The sequence below is a fragment of the Ammodytes marinus genome (assembly GCF_949987685.1).
Source record: "Ammodytes marinus genome assembly, chromosome: 15".
Lineage (NCBI taxonomy): Eukaryota > Metazoa > Chordata > Actinopteri > Uranoscopiformes > Ammodytidae > Ammodytes > Ammodytes marinus.
The window spans coordinates 5086996-5112315 of record NC_137219.1 but is presented as its reverse complement, the minus strand read 5'-3'; the positions used below and the strand labels follow the sequence as shown (position 1 = coordinate 5112315).

Genomic DNA, 25320 nt, shown 5'->3' with positions numbered 1-25320 from the left:
CTTTTCCACATAGATAGATATAGTCCCTCCCTTTGTTTACAGCATAACTCATCAAAAGGCAAATCATGTCCCCTGAGCCATGACTGAGTAAATAATACACATTTATGAAAGTGACAGCTCTGAAAAAGGAGCAGAAATTACAGCAAACAAGGCGTAAAGCAGGTGTTTAGATCTGTGGAAACACCTGCTCCGTAGTCACAGCCAAATACCTCAGCAGGTGGCATGATATAAAAGCAGCCAGTCTGTAAGTGAAAATGTATGTTTGAGTGTGAGTGTGTGTGTGTGTGTGTGTGTGTGTGTGTGTGTGTGTGTGTGTGTGTGTGTGTGTGTGTGTGTGTGTGTGTGTGTGTGTGTGTGTGTGTGTGTGTGTGTGTGTGTGTGTGTGTGTAGAGGGAATGTTTGCAAACAAGACTACCAAGTGAGTGGGTAGAAAGATTGCTTCATCCCTCACACACACACACACACACACACGCTGGTTTATTTAGGTCACATCATGTTTGGGCTTCTACTGCAGTGACAGGCTTGAAGAGGAGCAGAAGGAAAACACATTTGTCTTGATCACCTTATCCACAGTTCAGCAATGTAAAGCATTTGTTTCCAATAAGCTATCATCTGCACAGTTTGTGTTAACGTTCTCACCGTTGAAATCAATCCCCATATTGTCAAAATATAAAAAACCCCGCTCAGTAACATTCATTATATTCTTAGTGGGTAAACGAACACATGCAGCTTTTTTTTACGTGTATTTTTTTTTCAACACATCTTTAAGATATTAATTTGTTTGTAATACTGTAAAAATATGTTGTATTTTTTAAGCAAGGCAGTACCTTATAAAACGGGGCATCCCCATTTCTTACAGAATTTGAAACAGCTGTGTTTTGGCGCTGGGAAACCAATTTGCCAACCACACATTTCTTGCAAATAACTACCAGATGGAGGATAGACTTAGAGCTGCAAAGATGGATTATTTATCCGTTAATATGTGGCACATTTCTTTAATTAGTCAGTGTATTAAGACGATAAAATGTTTTACACCCAAACAATAGTCGAAAATCCAAAGACAGTCAATATATAAAATTGCAGCAAATCCTTAAAAATTGAGAAGCAACTCAAACTGAACTGCAACAAAAAAAAGACATTTCCTTCCAAGAAATCTCAATTTAGAAACAGACAGACGGACAAGAGGTAGAACACTTTTAGTCTGGAAAATAGTTTTTTTCTTTTTCATGTAACGGGCCAATGCTGAACCATATGCCCCATAGTTTGAATGCCTCTTGTCACAGCACCTTCCTAAACTCACCTTCTAAATCACTTAACATTCGTGATGCTGCTGCCAGCTCACAACCCACACAAAGCCTTCTCTACGGAGCGACAATAAGGAGAAGAGCAGAATGGAAGTGGAAGCACATACACTGGGAAAGAAAGTGAACGCTTTGTCATATAATATATTATTTAGAATATACATTTGTGTGTGTATATAAATATTGTGAGCGTTTGTGCTCTGGCTGTGTGAGTGCAGTGTACACTACCAGAAAATCTGAAAACAAGATAGTACTATTTTCTTCATAAAAAAAAAGGCTAATTTCTCTGTACTTTTTGTATGCCTTTTATAATGGCAGTGGCCTTTGAACCAGCACAGATCAAATTTAACCAAAGCCACATTTTAAGTCTTTACATTTACACTATATTTAAGAACAATGTGGAAAAGACAACAAGGGATTATTCTGTAAAAGCAAACCGTTAAGGTCAAACAGGGGTTGAGCACATCGTGATTATCCAATGTCAAACATGGTGTTTGTGTATGAAATGAGTACCACCAGCAAAAGTAACTCTAGAGTGTGTGTGTGTGTGTGTGTGTGTGTGTGTGTGTGTGTGTGTGTGTGTGTGTGTGTGTGTGTGTGTGTGTGTGTGTGTGTGTGTGTGTGTGTGTGTGTGTGTGCGTGTGCATGTGTGCTATAAGGGCTGGGTGGGCTGGTTGGGTGTAGGGGTCATGTGAGGCAGGCTGTGGGGTTTAGTCATTCTTGGTTTGGCCACGAGCCAGACATAAGAAGTCTGAGGCAAGGTGAGAGAGGACGATGGAGCAGCAGAGCCAGACAGGAGGAGGTGAACACAGGGTTAAGGAGCGAAGCCAAATAATTAGGGTGGGAAACCTGAAGTTAAAGGTGCACTATGTCACTTTGGGTGTGTCAGAGAAGTGAACTTTTCCTATGGTATATTCTCATAACTGAATAAACAAACTTTCCTCAAAAGGAAAATTAGATCTCTGGAACACTCTTTGAAGTTTAAAATAGCTACCTGAAAAGTTACTGTTTCACTGTTGTTGTTGTTTACTGCAGGCTCTGCAAATGTATATAAAATAAATACCCCTCCCTTGAAATTGCATAGTGTACCTTTAAGGTAGAGGGAATGGTGTCACTGGTGTGTGAGTAAGAATGTAAAAATGAATAAGCACTAGCAGATCCCTTATCTTTATTGACTCAGATTCCAGACTTAAAAACAGAGATAATGTTCCTCACAGCAACACTATGTCTTCAAAAGTCACTTAACTGGATTTAACAAAAGCAAATCAAAAGGAGGAGGTTAAGCGAACCTGCAGTGGAGTTATTTAAGCTTCTGACTCTGGCAAGAATACTTCAGTTTATAATCCCTAGTCTGTAGCCACTAATTGCAATTAGAACAAATAATTATAGCCTACTGGGCGATTTCCCATCAAGCAATGCAGCAAAATTAAAGCTTGATAAAAACTGAGTGACTTCTGAATGTGTCTGTTTGTACATCTATAAAATCAACAGCAAAAGCCATAGCTAAAAACTGTTTTCCCCAATGTGAAAAGTGAGTAGCACTCCTTATGCAACAGGCACAGTTTCGTGCCTGCACCAAATTTGGGTTTATTAAATCTAATGTCTTTGGATTTACTTCTCTGCCCCTTGAACAATTGAATTCTTGGCATTTTCTTGCAGTTGTTTTTCCACTGATACAACTTTTCTGTTAACAAAATAAGACAGGAATGAGAGGGGCTCTTTTTGAATTTGTTTGCATGACAGGTTTAAGCATCACTGATCACAAACAGAACTCAAATGCAGAATGCTTGTTGTCAAAATAACTTTGTCAAAATAAGTCAATATCTCCTCATGTACTGTGTATGCGCTGGAGAAAAAAAAAATCAAGTGTTAATACACAGCCTAGGCTCTGTAAAAATGCATGTTTTCGAGTGCACACAATACATACATACATTGACAAAAAGTTCCTCTGACAACAAGCGTCCTCCAGAATAGCTGACTCCACTCACTTCACAGCATGGAAACATGTTCGTCTAAATCAAGTCAAAAGGCAAACAACATGTCTCAGGCCAGCTTTATGAGCTCCAGAATAACATAAACCTTTTTTGATAACAACAAAGGGAGTGAATGGCGGATATAGTGATGCATTGTGGGGGATTGGGAGAGAGAGAGAGAGAGAGGCGGGTGGGGAGGTAAAGCCTTTGGTGTTAGAAAGCAGGATCTGAGCCCTGCTGGAGCTGTCACTGCCTCTACAGTCTGGTGCCGTGAGGATGGCTGGCTGTTCTCTCTCCTATACCAGCACTAATGAGGACGATTACACAAGGGCCATTTATACGCTTCTCTACTCTGTGTTCATATACACAGGCACAAGCTACAGCCAATGAATGGAAAGGAAATTATGAAACTCTCTAAGATTCTCGCGTGCAATATCCTAGGCGGACAATTACGGACGTTAGCACACACACACACACCGTCAACAATGCTGGAAAAGTGTTAAAGCCCCTGTAAACCCAAATCCACACAATCCTTCTAGCTATGTAATTTGGTTGCTTGATAGTAAAAGCATCTGAAAAGAGTTAGGCATATTTTATCAATCCAAATTAAAGATGTTGTCATTTAAGTTTGATAAACTTTGCAGAAATTTGGTTGAGATGAGGCGGGCTATGCTGTGGTTGTTATTACACAATGGGCCGGTTTCACAGACATGGATTAAGCCTAGTCTTGGACTAAATGGAATTTTGAATGGAGATTGTCCATTGAAAGTACAATTTAGTCCAGAACTAGGCTTAATCCATGTCTGTGAAAACGGCCCAATAAGTTATTTTTTTTATTACAATAATAATTTATTTTATACCAATCACGGCAGCTCTCAAAAACAATTATGTTCTAAAAAGATCAATCACAGACAGTTTGATACAGCCACGCCCACACAGTCCTGTCAAATGGTCTCTAGACAGTAAAAAAATATTTATTTTAAACTAAGTTTTTATAATTTATGAACATTACTTTCAATCAGGTTTTTGTAATAAAAGCTTGAGAAATCCAACTTTGATATCATATATTGATTTCTTTTTAATAACTATTTTAGAGCAGGTTTCCAGAGGCTGTAGGGCAAAGGAGAGACCCTAGAATAAACTAGAGTAGGTGGCTGTGCAGCTGCGGCCCGGGGGAGGCGGGAGGGAGCGCTGCTTCTGGCTGTAGATGTAACAGTATTTGAATAATCTCTCCAGGAATGGAAAACTGATTAATCCTTGAAGAAGGATCCCAGGGATGAGCACGGCCGTTTGGGTTTCAAAGAAGAGATTTGGGAAGGAGGGAGGGAGGGAGAGAGATAGATAGAGAGGGAGGAGGAGGAGGAGGGAGAGAGAGAGACAGAGAGAATGAGAGAGAGAGATAATGAGAGAGAGAGAGAGAGTGAGAGTGAATGAGTAGCAATTCAAGACAACCAAAAGAAAAGTCTCTTTTCACGATTTGCCCACTACGATGTGAACCCTAACTCTTCATCCTATTTTACTAGCGCTCTGTTTAGGGATATTCCTTGTTATCCGTGTTCCCACTGAGTCTAAAGTTTATAGTTTGCGATAGAGAGATGGGACGTCGTCAATCAACAAGGCCATGTGGTGAATTATCTGCTGCTGACCCCCTGTTATCAGGGAGCCGGCCAAGGTTGAGGTGCCTCTGTTCTTCTCTCAAACGGACATTATGAAGAGAGAATTCCAAATATGCTGTCACCGTGGTAATCCAATTTTCCGGGCGCCGGTTTGTAGCTTTAGATGCTTATGTTGAGGGGGTAAGTAGAAAAAGAAAAAAACCCACAAGGAGGAAATCTGGATGAGCAGTGTTCAGTGCATCAAATTCTTTAATAGGAATAACTCCATCTTGTTTTCAATGGGGGTGCTTAACAACACAACGTACAATAACAACAACATATATTTATATATAGTCTGTATATCAAAAGGGAAAGCTAAGCTAGGCACAACAATGTAAAGGCTTACAGAAGCTACAATGTCCGGGACAAACTGTGGGACCAGGATACCAGTCAAAAGGTTAGGACAATCTGTTTTTAAAGCTTCTCTGTTTGGTGACTTTATGGTCAGGAACAGAGCTAACCTCTCAGTATCTTTACTACCAATAAACGGTCAACAAATACAAATAAAACTGCCAACAACTGGCGCTGAGAAAAGTCACAACACACACGTAACGTTATAGCTCGGGGGACACGATTGATTTATTGATATTCTGATGTTCAAGTACAAGAGAACAATGAGAGAGAATGGGTGTCCGGCTCAAACGCTTCAGTAATCGATGATGCTAACCCCTAAATGTGATATTCACGGTCAAATGCATCAGCACTGAGTCACAGACTTAACTACAGTATCACTGTTTCATCTAAATAGATTTTATATTATTATTTATTAGGCACGCTGTCTATACTATAATACTGCTGAAAATATACTTCAATATCCCTGTCTTTGAAGTGTTTCTATGACGTATTTATGTACTAAAGTACAGGTGCATTTATTCCGTATACGGCAATTTATTAAAACCCATTTTAAACAAATGAATAAATAAATAAATAAATAAATAAAGTTCATTCAACGTTAGAAATTTGAACTTTTTCCTCTATTTTTCCAGCACTACTCTAGTGCTGAGTTTGTAAGAGGACATCTCTCCCTAGAGAGCACAACCTTTGGCAAACCCAAAAATAGAAATAAGTTTGGCTTTCTCAAGAGGGTCACATTTGGTCCAGATGTCTCATACTGTATGTACCTTGCACGCCTGACACAGTTAATATTGCTGATATGAGAGATTAAGGTTCAGGTTACTTTATTTGTACCCGTAGGTAAACTTGTGTTGCAGTTTAAAAGTGAGCTTCCGTCACAGATTGCTCTAGTGATTAAGCTGATTAACTATCACAAACCATCCAAAACTGATGAATAAGCTTGTTAGCAAAGCTCCCGTTGTTTCAATAATATAATAATAATAATAATAATAATAATATAATCTGTTTCTGAGCTAAATTGTTATATGAATTGCCAACAAGTAAAGCAACACTATCAGTTGGGTTTGCGTAGCGATTTACATATGTATTATAAGACTATTCTTTACGATATCTTTCTGTATATGTAAAGGTTCCTAATCAGTTGCATTTGGTTATGTACCGTCATAGGCTGTAATACACTTTTGAGTTACAATGTTTTTCACGAACTGGGCAAGACATATTTTTTAATACAGACTCCAAGTGTAGGATCCTTCCTGCCACCATCATTTGCCAGTTCCTATAATTAGAAAGGTAGTAACACGGTGTCCAAGAGAGACTGTTGGTAAACAAGTGTAACTCATCACCAGCTGCTCCGGCTCAGCACCTCTCTCTCTCTCTCTCTCTCTCTATCTCTATCTCTCTCGCCCTCTCTGCCTGGGTGATATGTGTGTACCTCGGACTATGGTGTGTACTTTGCACCATCAGTGTGTCGGCACAATTACATGAGTCACTGTATTTGCCAGGTACAACATGTGTCCTCACAATGATCCACAGCTGACAGCAGAACATGCAGAGATGAAAGCAGCCTGTGATCAGCAAAGCGTAATGTCTCTCTCGACCTGCCAATTTAACCTGTTGTTTGCCGCTGTGTGCAACTGCAAATGTCAGACAAATTTAGAAAACATTAAAAAGGAGTCAGGGATTTTGGATAACTCTTGTCAAAGTCACTTTCTCAAAATCAGTGAATATCTCCTCTCATCATGATCCGCTACCTGTCCGTACCTAGCCTAGGCTCTGTAAATGGGTACAGTATATGTAAACAAAGGGTAAGTTATCAGAAGGGGTCAATGTATCTAGCAACAGAGCCTAGTCTATGTTTTAACAATGGATTTTTCTTTTCAGAGCATACAAAAAGGACGGACAAGTAGCGGATAATTCACTGATTTTGATAAAAAGGGATTTTGACAACACCTTAAATGCGATGAGAGAAGAACAAATGTAGTCAGCAGGAAAATTAGTTACTATTTTTTTTATTCCTGAAAAGCAACTATTTCAGGATGTTAAAGAGAAAGAACAAGAGCCAAGAGAGAGAAACTGATTAGGTAGAAATGGGTGGTACTCCCTCCACAGAGGAAGGAAACGGTGGGACTATAGGAGGGCTGGCTACTGTTTTGCACGGCTCACTCACTCACTCCCTGTCTGTCTGTCTGTCTGTCTGTCTGTCGGCCACTGAATCATTTTACAGGCCTTCAATCTGTTCCCTGCCCCGAGCAAGACACGATGACCCACGCTTCCTGAGCACACATGACTGACCAGGGTGAGGGGTGAGACAGGGAGAAAGAAAATAGGGCCCCTGTACCGCTGCCCAGGGGATATTAAGTTACTATTCTTTACAGCCAGTCAGTCCAACTTTGCCTGTGTGTACATCATCAGTGTCTGTATTATCTGCTATTTAGTGTGTGGTGGTCATAACTCTATGGAAGAGTATTAGGGTCCCTGCAGAGAATAAAGTAGACAGTTCAAGACTGCAGTCAAGTTGTAAAGAGCTTGACGGATTTGAAACTTCCCTTATCAATAAGTAAGTAAGTAAAACGTTATTAAAACACAAACGATCCTTCTTTGCTCTCTTCATGAGGCAGACAATGGGTTATACAACCTCATTTTGGCCGAGACGTCCTTTATGCTAGAATAATCATTTATTGCTGTATATGTAGAGCGAGCTGAGAGACGAGACGGTCGTCTAATAGGCGCAACACCGAAGCAAAAAATATTCAATAATTTAGTTTTATACAGTGCAGTGCACCTATTAGTCAAACGTAGGACCTCTCCTTACGGGAATAATTAGGTTGTAGCATCGTTTGTGTTTTAACAACGTTTTGCGTACGAGTTATTTATACAGGAAGCTTGAATTTGTCAACACCTTTCCAATTTTATAGCAGTCTTTAACTGTCGAATTAATTCTCGACATTGTATACATTGTGTGTGTGTGTGTGTGCGTGTGCGCGTGTGTGTGTGTGTGTGTGTGTATGTGTGTGTATGTATCTAGGAGCGGTCAGGCATGTTATTAAAAGGGGGCCCGGCCCAACAGTAGGTCAGGCTAGGCCAGCCGGAGTGCCACACATCACTTTGGGCAACAGCTGAGGCCACATTTAAACGAGCTGGGCTTTGCCCCGGCACCAGGGAGTGGCAAATCTCTGTCACTGTATCGGCCCCTCTCAGGCATGTGATTCACTGACTCAAACAATCTGGCCTGTTTCCACTAGAGGCCATACGGGCCAACTGACGATCCTTAAAGTTCATGTGCCTTGTATTTGTCCCTAAACAACATTTCTGTAATTGTTTTTCAAATAATTCTTACCAGAGGGGATGCAATGCCAAATAGAGTGAAGTGTAGATTAAAAGGTGGAGTCAGGCCATTCTGGAGAATAAAAAATACTTTGTCAAAATCTTTACATATCTCCTCGGCTACCTGTGTGGGCGCTGAAAAAAATATCTTGTGTTAATACACAGCCTAGGCTCTGTAAACACAGGTATGCAAACATAGGGTATATGTAAACAAAGGGGGCCCACCCCTAGCTAGCATCATGCCAGTTTACACAGAGGATTGTGAAGAGATTTTCACGGATTTTGCCAAAAAGCATTATCCAGAATCGCCTAGTTGTAAACATTATAGTAATTCTCTGGGGCTGCCGACTAAAAGCACTGGTCTGCTGTGGGGGGGTTTGATATAGTGGCCCTGTCTGAGTGTCCCAACTCCATCAATCCTGGTCCCTCTTTACGGCAGGCTGCCTCTGAGCACACAATAGGTCCCCAACAATGTACTAGATGTCTTTATAGAGTGAAGCTTCTACACCAGGCTGACAAAGTGGGCTGTTAGTCTGTCCCCTTGCTGACCCACTACAGCCATGTGCTCCTTTCTCTAAAGTCAAGACGAATGGTACGTTATCTTGATTCTTTGTCGGGAGGACATCAGTGTTGTGCAAACTGTGAGACACAAGTTTGACCTCCTCCAAGGCAATCACTCAGAGCGACCCGCTACACATGGTCCCTGACCTCTGTCGGGAAACTTTCAGCAAACCTCCGAGCCAAAAAGCTACTCATAGAAACCATGTTTACTTTTTTTTGTTTGTGCGGCTATACTTGTGAGGACATTCATTGACATTATGCATTACCTAGCCCCTAACTCCTACCGTAAAAACTAAATGCCTAACCCCAACCCATACACTAACCCTAACCTAAACGCTACTCATACCTGAACCTTAAAACCAATTCTTAACCCTCAAATAAATAGGGCTTTGAAGAAGTGAAGACCAGGCAAAATGTCCTCACTCCGATGGTTAACAGCTAAAACTGGTACGCACAAACATTCTTATACAAGTTCACAGTCACACACACGAGCAGAAGTGAATACATACTTGCATGGAACCTACACACACAATGCTCATGAAAACACACTCTCGTCTCAAGGCCCTAGAGCTGAAATGGACCCATTGTTATCAGTGGTTTTCTTGAAAGTTAAGTGCCATTAGCAGAATTGCAGCCAGGTAGAATAGAATACCACACACACACACACACACACACACACACACACACACACACACACACACACACACACACACACACACACACACACACACACACACACACACACACACACACACACACACACACACACACACACACACACACACACACACACACACACACACACACACACACACACACACACACACACACACACACACGCACACACACGCACACACACGCACACACGCACGCTTTTTCTTTCTACCCGAGCAGTGCACTGACCTGAGAAAACACAGACAATGTTACATATTCACCAGGCCTCTGTAAAGTGCTGTTAATACATGATCTATTAATCCTACTTATGGCTGACTCGCAGCAAAAATGTGAGCCATAGCACATTCACAGAGTCTCAAGGGAAGTATGGCGCTGATCTTAGATTGCATTCTATATCCCCGGGCTGAGGCTATAGACATGAATATAACAGCAAAGTGATCCAGCAGAAAAAGCCAGCTGAGCTAAAACTGATAGCAGATCATAATGCAGATAGAAGGACTGCTCAATTATGGCAAAAAATCATGATCGCTAAAATAGTTATCGTGATTAAAATTGAAATGAATTGCACAGCCCTAGAGGATAGTTGGATCGTATTGATGTGAACTTGTTGCATTCTGAGCCCTGAGGCTCTAGTTAGATTACTGAGGAGGTGAGGAGAGGCTGTCACAATCTGAGAACTTTAGTTAAAATCCCAAGAGTAGACAGACATTCACTTTACAGGAAAGAAAGTGTCAAGCTAGAAGACTGTTATGGCGCCTCTGTCAAATCATATTCAACACAGACAGACACACACACTGTTTTCTATCAAGTTAAACAGGTCTTGTTGTCCCGCAGTGTGAGCCGTCGCTTAGCGTGCAGGGCACAGACATTTCAAACTGACAGGCACAGTGCACTTCCTGCAGAGCTGCTGAGTCAGAAGAGAGAAATAATAAAATATTAAAGATGATGTTATCTACAGTTGGGAGGATATGTTTAAAGGCAGACTGTGGCAAATGTAATGCACGGTTGTAGCTAGAGATATCTCAGTTAACACGTAGCTCTTCCTCTGTACTGGTAGTGCTGTCATTTCTCATGTAAACAAGTGTAGGAATGTGACTATAGCCGTCTTTTTGAAAACACTCATAACTGCTTAGCCTGCTACCACCTCACTGATCCTAACTATAAAAACGCTTTCAAAACAAACAGCAATGCGACGGATTTATAAGCAAGAGGCAGTTTCAAAGTGCGATGTTATGACCATATAAATAAGTAAAAGTATGTCCCAATTGTACGCCTACGGCATGCAAACTACAACATACTTTATACTTTTTATGGTCAGCTGTTGGATGTACGATAGTAAGAAGAAAGAGAATGTGATTTGGAACACAGGGGGTGGTGTGTGTGTGTGTGTGTGTGTGTGTGTGTGTGTGTGTGTGTGTAAGAGGCAAGGAAAGCCCTGCAGTGAGGAATGGTGTCAGTATGTGTGTTCACAGAGCGATGAAGGCCAGTCACTCTTCATTGCTCGACCAATCGTCATCCAGAGAAGGCCTCGGGGCGAATGTATTGCTGGGTCTTCAAACACTGCAACGGCCGGATTATGACACACACACACACACACACACATTTGACACATTGGTGATGCATCAACGTATACACTAGAGAACGTGTCTGTCACTTAGATACAGCCAAACACAACACAGGCTACACACGAGTAGAAGTGGATACACACCGAAACCTGCCACAAACACAAAGCTCATGACAAACAAACTCTCGTCTCAAGGCCGACACACAAGGCCACACACAAACACACACACAGGTGACACACGCATACAAGTGACACAAGTGAGTCGTGACAGAGACAGTTAAAAGGCAGAGAACAGAGACATGTAAAGAGCTGACGGTGTGAAAAAACTATTTGAAAGAGTGTGAATGAAAATAGTGAAAGACGGGGCACCCTTAGCTCAGTAGGTAGGGCGTCCCCCCCAGGCCGGGCCCAGCAGCAGACCCGGGTTCGATTCCCACCCACGGTCGTTCTCTGCATGTCACTGCCCTCTCTGCCCCATTTCACCTTTGTCTCTCTGCACTATCAATAAAGCATAAAAATGCCAAAAAATATCTTTAAAAAAAAATAGTGAAAGACAAAGAGAAATAGAGTGAAAACGAAACGATTAGAGAGAGAGATAACATGGAAAAACACTAGTAGGAGAGAATCGATATCACACTGCACTCCATGGGTCCAGCTACTGAGTCAATGTGTTGTCAATACCACAAGCTTTTCCTCTCAACAACACTACTGGGAAATGGCAACACAGCAGCACCATCGGTCAGCGGCCCTTTACTGAGGGAGTGTGTGTGTGTGTGTGTGTGTGTGTGTGTGTGTGTGTGTGTGTGTGTGTGTGTGTGTGTGTGTGTGTGTGTGTGTGTGTGTGTGTGTGTGTGTGTGTGTGTGTCGGTAGCAGTATTTGTCTAGCAGCAGACGTGGTGAGAGGATGGAGTGGAGCAGGAACTTCCTGCTGCGCGAACAGACATGTAATCGCTACGCTGCCCGTCTGACCAGGCCAAAACAAATAGAAACACACACACACACACACACACACACACACACACACACACACTTCTGGTTACCTCACTCACCCTCCAGGTAAGGTAAATACGAATAAACACAAACACCTGTCATTTGAGTACATACAACCAGGACTCAAATACTAATAGCAGGCCACATGATGCAACTTTTTGCAGGTTGCATTGACGTCAGGAATCACCCTGCAGAACTGGTTTTGTGAGCATGTATGTAAATTCAGAGATGTAGTATTGAGTGCGGCCGCATTTCAGGAATTCTTTCAACATGCCTGACCTCCTCCGCTCTTTGTACTGTAATTTGTCGAGCCGAGGATGACTGTAGAAGTCTCCAAGTTATGCAACAGACTAAGCCTAACTGCTTGTGCTACCTGGCTATTTACCCAACATAGTTTATGGTGCAGCTCAAGGTAGGGGGGGAGGACATGGACTTTACTTTTAGAAAATGACATTGATGAGGTCATTGGCTATTTCAAATCTACAGTATGGGTATATGTGTGTATTTCACCTTCATAGACTATGTTACGTTGCCAAGAAATTTTTTGAGGAACTCTTAATGGCTATGATTGAGTTAGCCCAATTTAGCCGTGTGGTTAAATTAGATTAGTGAACACAGCACTGGCCCCTTGAAGTACAGGGAAACATTTCAGTCTTTGCAGATTTTAAGAAAAATGTCTAGGGAAATACCGGTATATCCTCTCTATTAGAAGTAAGTCTGTGGTTTGGATATCTATCCTGAAAAGCACCTGTGTAGGTGTGAGGTAAGAGGTAATATCACAGTAAAGTAGTTTGACTCCAAAAACACTGTGATTCTAACCTCAGAGACTAATGTTTATACAAGCGATGGTCTGTAAATAGCAAAGCTAAATATTCCGTTGGTGTGCACTGTGCACAGTTCTATTTCAGTTGCCAGGAATGATTCAGCAGTCACGGTGGACGCCTTCCTTTTTCCAGAAATGTTGGACAGATCTTTTGAAAAGGAGCCCAAAAGTAAAAAAAAAAAAAGAGAGGCTGCAATATGAACATCAGAAGTCCATTCAAACCGCCAAAGAGCCGGGTAATGATGACGTTCTCTCTACACTGCCAAAGATGGAAATCATTTTTGTTTTGTTTTAAGACTCGTAAGGCAGGCAGTATCATTGAATCAAACATGACAGGTTAGAATGAGGGCTAACATCAGATGACCCAAAAGTTCAAGTCCAAGTTTTTTCTAAGCAGTAGAGTCAACAACTGAAACATTTCATGGCCGATTCTAGAGCTCCTTCGCTAGTGTCCGGGGGGCGACACCAGTTTGTAAACGCTGCCATACTAAGAGATACAGAGAGCGTTTTGTGGAGCTTATACGCTTCATACACGTTGTGTCAACAACAGCTTGAATGCAACTATGAATCATGTAAAAAGGAAAAAGTAACCTTTAGTTTTAATCTGACAAGAGAAGATTATCTTTTTTTGGAAAGGGCAAGGAAAGGACAGCCTTGGCCCTGTCATCTCAAATGAAGGAAGCAGGTAAAATAAATCTGACAAGATGTCAAGCCTTTGCTAAAGAAGGGGGCAGACAGGCAGACCAGGAATACAGACAACGGACTGCAGAGCACCAGGGAATGGAAAATTACCAGGGCTCCACAATCAGCTGGGCACCTTTGATCAGCCGCAGCCCAGGCAGGCACCAATTACTGTGGGATAATCGGGCAGCCTGACGAGCTGCAGGCACCGTGGGCACAACGGGTCAGTGGCCAGCAGGCAAAGGCCCGGTCAACACGGCCAAAAGCCGACGGGTGAAATGCTGCACGAAGGAGGAGGCCAACCGGACAAGGCTGCACAGTGAAGACATTGTTCCCCTGCTGTCGACTCAGCACAGTGGCACTCTCTCCCTCTCTCTCTCCTTCTCTTTCTCTCTCTTCCAGGCCAGACATCCCTCTCTCCGTCCGCAGACCGCTCTTTGGTGGAGGAGGAATGGGTGCAATGGTGGGGAATGCGTGAAGCTTTTTTTATTATCTTATATTCTAAACATCTTCATGTCTCTGGTAGTGATACCTATCGTTGTGTTGTTGTCTGAACTAGAGCTGCAACGATTAATCGACAAATCGATTATTAAAATAATCGCCAACTATTTTGATAATCGATTAATCGTTTTGAGTAATTTTTTAATAAAATATGTCCAAATTCCCTGATTTCAGCTTCTCAAATGTGAATATTTTCTGGTTTCTTTAATCCTATTTTGACAGTAAACTGAAATATCTGTGTGTTTTGGACATAACAATACATTTGAGGACATCAACATGGGCTTTGGAAAATGTATCAACATTTTTCACCATTTTCTGACGTTTTACGGAACAAAACACTAATAGATTAATCGAGAAAATAATCGACAGATTAATCGATTTTCAAAATAATCGTTAGTCACAGCCCTAGTCTGACTCTGAACATCAATATAATGGCAATAAACTACGTGAACTTGCACCTTCTACTATTTTGCCCTTCTGTCTGCAACAAACCCAGAGTTTTTTCACTGTATGGAGAAATGTTGGTGCAAGCATAAGACTTTTACAGTTAAAAGAAGATAGCACACACTTCTTGTTTTTACTGTTGCACACATAGTTGTGAAGCCAAAAAGGTTATGACAAAAATGTGTCTGCGTAGAAACCCCCAAAAGACCCACCCTGAGCCAGGCAAAGCCCTGATAACATATGCAACATACGTAGAACAAATGTGCACACACACATGCTGCTCACACACCTGTCGTGTGATTCTGTGATAAACAAAATGCTGCAGCAGTGCTCAAGGCGGCACACACACACACACGCACGCGCACACACACGGTGATGCAACACACAGGAAACATATTCCTCGCCCGCCCCTGTAATAACTCCTTCCTTCCCAGGAAAAAGGCTGGACTACCTGTTCCTGTCTTACTTTACTTTATCTGAAGGAATGTGGACTGACAAAGCAAAGTAAATCTATCTGTGACCTATTCAACCAGCGCAAGCGTTACCTTTTTTTCTCTTTCACTCAGTTTTCAGTCTGAGACAAAAAATATCTGGTCTTAAGCTAGGCCTAGGCTCTGTAAGCGGGTGTGTAAACAAAGGTGCCCACCGTAGCTAGCAACGTGACAGCTTACAGAGCCTAGGCTGTGTATTTCCACACACACACAGGTTGCGGATTGTGAGAAGTTATTCATTCATTTTGACAAAAAAAAATACATTGAACAAACTTCTCCAGAATCTGTGAATCCACCTTTAAATAAACAGAAGCTAAGCTTGTCTCTACTCGAGGCAGAAGAACATGATATTCAGCTCATTAATAATTGACTGTCTTCTTGTGCTGGGGGAACGTCCATCATCGATTAGACTACACAGTCGGCTTCTGTGTGTCTCTTTCCTCCACTGTCAACAATACAGGGATCTGAAACAGTTCACACAGGCTACAACAATGTCTCCATAGTTACTGCTGCTAAATGATAAAATAACTCAATTACATCATCACATTTCAGGTTTCTCATCACTGAATCTTTTGCCCTGCTCATACTGTAGTACACAGTTATTCAACAGAAACACAGTAGCCAAGGGACAAGGAGACACATTGCAGTTACACAACAGCTAGAGCCGGTCCAAGTCGAGCCATATGGGCCAGAAGGAGCTTCCCTGTATAAACCTACAGTCAGCAAGAGGAAAAAGAGTCTGATCTCAGAGCAGTGGAATATATCAAGAGATGGTGCACTGTTATGAAAGAGTTGGTTTTGTATGAGGCCAAAACCTGTGTTTGGATCCTGGTACCAAGGCTGAATTTGTCTTTGATGCCTTGGTTTAATAAGTGAATAGAATTCTCTGCAAAAAGAAATCTGTTTTTAACATCAGACAATGTCAGTCATCTCCTAATGCACTAGTGTAAAGAGCGGCATTAACTAGAATATAACAGAGCAAATACACTGACAAGTATGATTCCAATCATCATGTAACATACCAAAAAATAACTGTGTACACTCTGCTGACAGTGACAATACAGAGGAGTTTTACAGGAGGAAGATTAAGTCCGGTCCTCTGTTTGTAGCATCCATCAGCCCACTGTTCTACTTGTCAATATTGCCAACATTTTATTAACAAATTGCATGAATTATCAAATAATAATAAATCAGATTATACTGTATATGGTTCTCCCCCCCCCGCCATCAGCTACTAACAACACATACAATCTGCTTCTACTGGAAAAACTGTGTTGTCATATTGTTCTTATTGATGCTTCACACAGCATTTGCTTTGGTGGTGGTGGTGGTAACCCAGGAACCGGTGCCACGGCAACATGAACACACGTCCCGAGTGACGACAGTTAGGTGGGGCGAGGAAAGGCCACGACTGAACTGCACTTCAGACAGAACAGACTGTGTGTGCTCAGATGAGTACATGGAAATTGTGCACAATGTATGAGGGAATGGCTTCACTGTCACCATGTCACGCCACACACACACACACACACACACACACACACACACACACACACACACACACACACACACACACACACACACACACACACACACACACACACACACACACACACACACACACACACACACACACACACACACACACACACACACACACACACACACACACACACACACACACACACACACACACACACACACACACGCCAACTGGTTCAGACAGGGAGTTTTTCCACCAACCATACTGAGATGCTCACATTAGTGCAAACTGAGCAACTGATGTGCACCAACAGCCAATAACAATATTTGACTGTTAGTGTTTCCCACATCAGATAACGGTTAAAGCAATAGTGGGTAATTTTTTTTTTGAATAGGTCACATTTCACATAGATACACCGACAGTGTTGAAATAGTAACTGAGAATTCCTCATGGGGTTACGCACTATAGCTTTTTAATTGGGGGACCTGATAAGCCAGACAACAAGGAGTGGTGGGAAAATGTTTAAATCACAAAAGCCAAGTTTCAGATCCGATAACTGTCTGAAACCATTGCCAATGTAAATTACATAATTAAATGACTTGCAGGGAGAGAGGGTAGGATGACCTATTTCAGCTAAGTGAATGGATTTCTTACCTGGTGACCTCTTGGGGAAATCCTATTGTTTCTTTCTTCATAAATAGAACTAAGCACACACACACTTTTGCTAGCACTGATAGCCAGTCTTAAAGCTCCTAGCCTGTGAGATCCACCAGCGATCTCTCTGTCCTGGGTCAGTCGTAATTAAAGCAGAGATCAGAGGGCTGAATAAAGCATGAGGAGGCTCAGGTATCGCTCTATATAGGGGCCCAGGACTGAGACAAAAGGAGTCCCATAGCCCCATACATTACCATGGGAGGAGTGATCAGACACACAAACCTGAAAGGCAACTCTTCGCAATTCGCATACAGTGACGTGACGCACCCCCCAACCACAACTTAACCACCCCTAATTCCATGTTTAAACAAACAGGGCAAAATGAGGCGCTCATTGCCCCTTGGACTCAATTAAGAGCTTCAGATATTATTGTACCAAATGCAGACACTCCAAGAACTGTGCTCAAAGCAGTAAGACACCACGCAACACCCAACCCTTTACACTGTTGTTTTTCACTTTCTAAATGAGTGCTGACGCAGACAATACTCAGACTAAAAGTCAGCCTACAGATACAAATACAGCACACTTTGCATGAAAAAGTGGGGTTAAATGCAATGTAGAAAACAATCCAGTGTTAATACAAAGCCTATAGGCTCTGTAAACGGGCATGTTGCTAGCTAACACTTGTGTCACCTCATACAATCCAAGTTTAGTTACAGTAAGTACTGTAGATAATTATAGATAATATGGAAGGGCAAGAAACATTGTGTGTGTGTGTGTGTGTGTGTGTGTGTGTGTGTGTGTGTGTGTGTGTGTGTGTGTGTGTGTGTGTGCGTGCGTGCATCTAAACATAATCAAAAGATGCTCCTCAGTCATCATTTTACCTATATACAATCTTCCAAAACTCTTTCAAAAAGTGGTGGCTGCTGCTTTATACGAAAAAGTGATGACAAACAACTACAATAAAAAAAAACATTTCCCCTCTGCTTTGTAGGATAACTGCAATGTTGCTTACCAACCAATACATCAAAGACTCAATCCCAGTCTGCAGCAGTTCCTCAGACAGAACCTATTTCAGGCTCCTTAAGTTGAAATGGGGTCAGCTGCACATTTGAGATCCTGACTCTTAAACCTTCCCTCTGGTACAATCTCCTCACAGGCTCTCCCTGTTGGATCCGTTCCCAATCAGCTCAGAATAAGGAGGCTCTGGTATGTGCATCTTACAAGTGCAGACAGACAGACAGACAGACGGTATGTCTTGGTTCTAATGATTCAGCAGATAGCAATTCCCACAATGCAACTGGATTTTAATTGTTAAGATTTTGTTACAGGACGTCTTAATTCTACCCGTTTGTGTACTCTGTAAACAAAGGTGTCCCACTGTAGCTAGCAACATGCCAGTTCACAGAGCCTAGGCTGTGAATTCACACTGGATTTTTTTTTGGGGGGGGGGGGGGGGGTTTAGCGTGCACACAGTACAGGTAGCAGATCGTGAGGAAATATTCACTGGTTTGAACAAAAAGCATTCTATCACTGACTCCCCTATTAACCATAGTATAGCAGAAAAATTCAACTTGGAAATTCATTTTGAGTTAATCTGTCACTAGGGCTTGTAGGTAAAAGTCTCCAGTCTAGAAGCAGCTCCTTTACTGAGATGTGTTTTGGAACTCATCCTGAAAGGTTCAAGCGTCTGGCAGAGAAGAGCGTCAAGACAGATTCCACACCACTTCTGTAACTTTAATAATGGACTGGTCTGCCTTCTCTGTCACACTCTCTTAGCATTCATGCCATCATAAACACATGTATAAGGATTTAATACTGTCGCTCTTAGTGAAACAAAAACAATGTGTCAGGCATTTAAAGGTGCAGTGTGTTAAGGGAATTGGCGTTTTGCAGAACAGACTTGGAAGAGATGGGATATAATATTCATGAGTATGTTTTAACTAGTGTACTGCGGCCGCAATGTTTCTACAGTAGCACGGAATGGACAAACTTAACGGCCTTACGCCTTTTTATATACAGTGGGTGACCGCTGGAAATGCACCTGTTGACAAACGAAGAAGAACTATAGAATAATTCAAATAACTAAATCCATCTTCACCCACTATAGTGGAAAGACCTGAGGCAGTGGTGGATGATGCCATCTTAAGAAACTATCTTCTTGTCCTTGAAGGCCACCATAACTTCTGTAAATTCTCCGAAACGGGAGGGGTAATATCAAGGGAGCGTTGCAATCTTGAACTTTAACCGCTAAATTACATCAAAATACTCCTATATTACACACTGTACCTTTAAAACGCACCTGAGTTTACTTAGCTCTATTCTCATCTTTCCACACGACCAAGCTTAAGCAGCAAACATTTGAGTATGACTCGAAAGCACGTGGTGTGCCTAAACTTTTAGTGAACTCTGATGTTAACAAAAGACACAAGGTTATGGATGACAAAAAACTAAATCAGCCAGCGCATTGAAAGGCCCGCATTAAAACAGCATGAAGGATTAACATGACAAGTAAACAGGGCAGGTGAGCAGTCAGGAGACTTTCACAGACACATTGCCGTATTAAGGCCAGGACACACCAGTCCGACTACCCGAAAATGGAGTCTACCGTTTCAGGGAGCTCCAGTCTTCCCGTCGCGCCCGAAAAAGTGCAAAGAACACACCAAACCGACTGCTGACTTTCCGTACGCTCTGCGCTTGCGCGAGACGTAATGTCTCCATAACAGCAGGCGGCGCTAATCTGTATTGTGGCCCGAAAAAATACGGAAGCCGGAAATGATGGGACGGCTCTCTAGACCATAAACATAGATATAAATACGTATTTATATTTATGGACCATAAAGAGCACAATTTTTAGCAAAGAGTGTCGAGCATGGTGTCGAGCAGTCAACAAGGGTTGATGCATGTGAGTACTCGCTGAACGAAACAAACAAACACATTAAAACGATGGCTAACTGTTGTTAGCTGTTTGTGCTACCCTCCTCACTTCCGGGCTTCACTGATTCGCTAGCCCTCCACAAATCAAATTGCTCCAACTGAAAGGCTGCCCGCCGCCGATTGAACATGTTCAATCGGCTCAAAAGAAGCCCAACGACATCTACGACGACCGATTTCACTGCACACACCAAACAGATTCGAGAACCCGCCCCCTCAGGACTCTACGACGCCGATTATCGGGCCGGTGTGTCCTGGCCTTTACAGACCAGTTGATGTTGTAAAGTAAGTTGAGAAACACAGAAGCATATCCAACCGGGGCTGCGCAATTAATCAGAAAGAACAATGGTGATCTTGATTCATATATTGTCTATGCGATATCATTCCTAAATGATGAGGACTCTCTCACTCATATTATTCCCCAAGTCATGATGAATGTTCACTTCTTAGCTTGGGAACAAGATCCAGCTCTTATATAAATGAGAATTGGCTACACAATGTAAACCAAGACAAGCTATTAATGTATCATCATTGACATAAATAACTCAAATGTATTCTGAAGCTAAATAATGTTTTTAGAGTGTGTGTGTGTGTGTGTGTGTGTGTGTGTGTGTGTGTGTGTGTGTGTGTGTGTGTGTGTGTGTGTGTGTGTGTGTGTGTGTGTGTGTAAAGTGTCAGTAAATGTTTGGTTGAAAAAACAAGAATTGTGAAGTAAATTCTTAGGAGAAAAATCATTATTCAAATCTAAAGCAAGAATCATGCAGCCCTAACAGGGTTCAACATAACCTTTTTTTCCTACTGGCCCGCCGGGCCAGTGGATCCGAGTTTTACTGGCCCCTTGTATATTTTCACTGGCCCTGCACACACTTTTTTTTTCTTCATAATTTAGTGTCAATAATTATAATACCTGTATTAGAAAAATAAAGAAAGATAACCAGATCTAAAGGGAATATCTATACTGTAACAGTATAGATATTCCCTTTAGATTTGGTTATTTTTCTTTTAGTTAATGATATGAAATGTTGATATTGCTCATACACATAATATAAAACCAGGCAAACATATTGATAGAAGCCTACAACTGAAAGTATGTTGAAAGAGTCGGCCAGTATTTTAAAGTCCAGTAGTTTGATGGTTGTTTTTATTCTTGAATTTGGGCAGTTTAATGAATAGTTCACCTGCAGAAGTCATGTTCAAACATAAAAAATAAATAAGAGATGAAGGTCTGATCATTCTTTGTGGTGTGGTAGGCTGTTTTTATTACTTTCTCTATATGCATTAGGGATGTGAATGTGTCGACCGAATGACCGGTTTTCCACTTTCGCTCAAGTTGACTTTAAAAATAGAATAGAAATCCGAAAATCAGTGGGTTATGCCGTTTTTTTAATGGGAGATTTCACCGTGTATGTGAGTTCACGTCTGGTCGTGAGCGCGCTGCAGGAGTGTCACTTCTCCATGAAGTGTCAGCTTCACATATAAGAGTCCGGTGTGGGACCATTTTTTCAAACTATTGATAAAAAACAATGCAGTGCAAAATATGCAGCATAAGTTAAACGCTCGTCTAAGACTATGACGTTAAATCACCTTAGAAACACACAATGCCTTCGTCCGATCACAGCAGCGTTTCACCGTGTGATCTCGCCAGCGAGTGAGCCGCCACGCAGATGAACTGTGGTTTGTGGCTAAAATAATAACCGGGGATATTCTCCCCGTTAGCGATTTCAATGGGAAAGACTTCCGCGATCTGATTGAATGTCTCGAGCCTGAAAACACAGTGCCAAACTGCGCGACTATAGGAACTGTACAGTGAGCGGAGTCCCTCCGTTCGTTTCTGTCTACAACCGACACAATCACCGGAGACGCATTCACAGCGTTTAAATAACGCCTCTCATTTGTATTACCATTGGGGCTTGGATGCAAATATTGTAACATTACGGCGGCAGATAAAGGAAAAGCGCAGTTATCATTTTCTGCGCCTCAACCTCTGCTGTGGGAAGAAAGAAAGGGGGCAAAGTAAGTCGACTGATTTGTCGACTCGCAGGCGGACGGTAGGCAGCTCTGCCAACGGTGCCTGTCAAAACGCCCACGCATCGGTTGTCCACTGGCCTTTCATTAAAAAATATATTTTATATTAGGTTTATTATATTGAGTCTTAAATAAACACTGCTTTCATTACGACTCTCAACGCGCATTTCAATGAACCATGATGTAGTCTACAAAAAGATACTGAACTGTGATTGGCCAGTCACTGGCCCGGGCGGGACAGTGACTGGCCAATCAACTTGCCCTGCATATGATTTTACTGGCCCCGGGCCATCGGGCTATACGTTATGTCGAACCCTGCCTAACACAGAGACCTAGCCCACGTTCTTGTCATGTCTTTATCAATTCAGTTAGCATCGGTCTGAAAGCTATAGCCGTCATTCTCGCTCCCTCAGTGCTTCCACCAGTGATACCACAAGCTGGACTATCTCCTTGCTATCAGGGAACATAAGTGAAGCCCTTTGATTGCTTCGTCATCGCGAGCAGCAAATTTAATCTCTCGAAGTTGCACCATTCACTCACTCACTCACTCACACAATCAGTTTTTCAAGATAAAAAAAAAAAGTGGCCCTAACCTTGGAGAACAGAGCGAACTGCTGACAGTAAATGCTGGCTGGTTTCTCCCACGGCCAAGTGAATCACAAAAAGCCCCCAGACAGACACTTGCTCTTCTTGCATTCTCCTCCTCTCCCAAACAGCTGACATACTCACACAGTGGGTTTCGGAGGCAACTAGCCAATAACTGCCTCCCTTGTATTCTGTGGGATGAGCTGAGCCATGAGTTTCTATCTCTCTGTGTGGTAGACTTCAAATTCCTTTCCGTGAGACATTCATCGTTTCCAAATGGTACCATCTCCATAAATATACTGGGCCAGATAAGAGCTGAGGTTATCAGTCATTTTATCTGCAAGTCATCATAACTGATTTACTGTTTTTTTTTTTTTAATCAAAAATGCCCAAAGTTTACAGAGTTAGTTTTACGAATGTGTGGATTTAATGACTTTCTTCATCACACATGGTATTTAATTGAATATATTTTTGTTTTGGGCTGTTGGAAGGCTGAAGCAAGTGAATATGAAATTGTCATTTTGCTCTGTTTGACAATATAATGTGCCTTTTTTCAAAAATTTCTGACAAAACTAGAAACGGTTTATTGAAGAAAATAACCGGCAAATTAAATAAGTTGCATCTTTGCGTAACATATGATACAAGTTAGGATAAATTTTATTCAGATTAAACTATCGGCTTCTACCTTGGATAGTCGACAGCAACATATCAATGTTTTACATACTTTTTATCTATATGTATAGACTTAGATAACTCAGCTTGTGATAGTATACTCAATTTAAACAAGGTCCCATTTATTAACAAAACAGTAATGACTCAACAATTCAAATGCAGCCACTGTCTATCCAACAGACAGGATATTTCAGTCTGAATGGCTGCGCTGCTGTGGCTATCGCACCATCTATCTATCATTGGAGCTATTGTAACATGTGTGCTAGTGGAAGGTAATCCAGCCACTGATGTTTATCTGATCGGGGATAGCAAAACCGCAGTGGAAATCTCTTGTTCTGTGGTGGTTCCAATTGGATTACACTTTGGTACAAGAACAAGGAGTAGAAGAAGAAGAAGAAAAAGAAAAGGTCCAGCCATGATATCATTACCGTATAAGTTAATCTAGGACACATTATCACATGCCACAAATATTCCACAGTGTTAAGACTATGAGTCACAGTTTATATCTTCAGGGCGAATCAACCTGTATAAGGCTGGGTGCTGCCCGACGGAGCAGCTGGCGATGTTAACCACGTTTCGATTGAGACATATTTTGCCAAGTGTCTAAAATTCACTGCTAACCTATTGCAATTCCAATTAGGGTCTTGTTTTTTAATTAATTGATTAAATTTCTTATTAAAGACCTTTTAAGGATCTGTAATACAATGAGACTAGTCTCATTTAATGTAATGTTTAGTGTTTTATGACTTTTGAAAGATTCATTTCATACATGTTTAATACCAATTACGGCCTAATTTTAAGATTAACTTATTCACAAGACTTTTTTCGGATCCGCAGGGACCCTTTTTAATGCCACTTTACATTAATAACATTGACATTAACACACAGTGATCCTAGTGACAGTCGCTAGCTCATAGCTTTTTCCCTCATTCATTAGGTTCTGCTTGTCGTAAAGTTAACCAGGTAACTTCAGTGTCGTTCGTTGCTGAACTAACGCTAGGTAGCTAACTAACATTTTAGCTCCTTCGTCAAGGTACAAAATTTACACCGTTTACATTTAGCTCTTTCTGCCCTATGGTCAGGTTAGCAATGCGGGCTAACCTAAATGCCATGTAATTGGGTTTAAGAGCAGAGCTAACATAGCTGCGTGTGTGTGTGTGTGTGCGTGCTTCATCCGAAAACAACCAGCACTGAGGCTAGTGCCGCTTAGCTGGGCAAGCTAACGAGCATTTTACCGTGGGGAAAACCTGGGGGGAAAAACACACCTTTAGACATATTCAGACGTACCTGTGATGCCCCGTTAATGCCGTCACCTCCGTATCACGAGCCGTGCAAGTGCCAAAATAATTCAAATTCCACAGAAAGTGTTGAGGGGGGTGGGGGGAGACGCTGGCAGTCCAAGCGCTTCAGTTCCAATCGCTGTGTGTATGTGAATGGCTGTGCTGCGCCGAACCTCAACCAAACTTCCTCCTTAGCAACGGACCGCCCCCTCGCGACCTCATTGGCCGCCGCGTGCAGATTGAAGGTGATCGACGGACCGAGGTGCATGCAACCATGGGATCTAAAGTGGACTTTTCCCCATGCGTTTACCTCTGCCCCTGCATATTACACCTCTGTTATATACTGTGGC

At 42.0% G+C, this 25320-nt stretch overlaps 1 protein-coding gene across 3 annotated transcripts in view; it reads right to left on the bottom strand.

The window, feature by feature from the left end:
• numb (NUMB endocytic adaptor protein) overlaps positions 1-25111 on the bottom strand; it is a 46660-nt gene extending 21549 nt beyond the window's left edge. For all 3 annotated transcript variants that reach the window (XM_080042968.1, XM_080042970.1, XM_080042969.1), the window contains exon 1: positions 24978-25111. The gene's annotated coding sequence lies outside the window, so the exon portion shown is untranslated. The remainder of the gene's footprint in view (positions 1-24977) is intronic.
• Positions 25112-25320: the final 209 nt, after the last annotated feature.